The sequence below is a fragment of the Uranotaenia lowii genome, chromosome 2, assembly GCF_029784155.1.
Source record: "Uranotaenia lowii strain MFRU-FL chromosome 2, ASM2978415v1, whole genome shotgun sequence".
In the NCBI taxonomy this organism is placed as follows: Eukaryota; Metazoa; Arthropoda; class Insecta; order Diptera; family Culicidae; genus Uranotaenia; species Uranotaenia lowii.
In genome coordinates, this window is record NC_073692.1 from 311,988,922 (window position 1) to 311,990,275 (window position 1,354).

The following is a 1,354-nucleotide window of genomic DNA, read 5'->3' on the forward strand; positions in this document are numbered from 1 at the left end:
GGTGCTTCGGGGAGGAACGGAGAATGACCACTCCACGATACTGAACGCGTAAAGGCAGTGTGATCAGGTCAACAGAGCGCTGGTCGACACCAGGTGGAGCTGAAGGACGCGTTATGGTAACGGTAACGCTAACGCATCGAAGCGTAACAGGACATGATGGGAGAAATTATAGGACGAACCCAAAATGTCTTTGACCGGAGTATGGGGTCAAAAGCCTAGCTAAGAAACAGGCTCATTTGGATCCATAAGCTCGAGACGTCGACATCACCAAACCACACAACCACACAAAGCCAGTAGGCAACCCAGAGAGTTATCTGGGACACACTGATAACCAGGTAACCGCCATTTTTGAACCCCTTACCCGGCGTCCGACTAATACATTTCCGTATCCCATCCAGACTTGTAAACCATCGACATTTTCTCTGACAGTCGCACAGCCTGCTTTTATCAGTATCATTGTTCGTGCCATTAAACGAATGCGACCGAAAACTTGCCGAACAGTCGACTACCATCAAACGAAACGACATTCATTCTTCTTTGTGTGATTGTCGAACAAAATTTCGTGTCTTGGTACACGAGAGGGATAATTTGATGGTCAAACGACCATCATTCCCGACAGTTTACGACATCGCCTATCTCTTTCACGCAGCAGAACTTACAGACTCAATAAGCAAATGCAATCTTTTCTATTCACTCCCTCCTGTTGAAAAAAAAATTCGTCACTCTGCAGCGCCGGGTGATGTTTGGATGTGTTGGTCGAACAATGTGGAATGATTATCTCGATTATCTACGCAAGAGGGATGACAGTCAAACGACTAATCACAAAAAAGATCAAAATTTCGTTTTGCATTTTTTTGCTCTCCGATCAAACGATTGCGCTCTCCACGATTGTCACGAACGATGTGTGGTGGTTGTCTCCGGAAAAATTCAAACGATGGTGACCAATTACAAGCCTGATCCCATCATGTGCTCTAGGACCCCGTTATTTTTCGCTGAACAACAACATCAGCTCCACCGGTCGATTCACCGAAGGTTTACCCTTGAGGTCGCCATCCAGGAAACCGCCAATCCGCTCCACCCAAACTGCGCGTGTCGTGAACTACCAGCCGATACCCAGCGTGCTTCGTCCGTCGTCGCCACAACCCACCAAGAGATCTTTGGATCCCTGTCACCAATCGCCGGCAAGACGCGAGAAGGTAATCGAGCCGACGCCAACCCACCACACCGTCACGGCACCATTGTCACCACCGCAACACGAGGTAGGCCAGTTTGATCTTTGGGGAAATCCTCATACCGGGGGGAAGTGAACCACCAAAAAGCCATTCGCCCAGTGTCACGTTAGTGCTTTACGTTT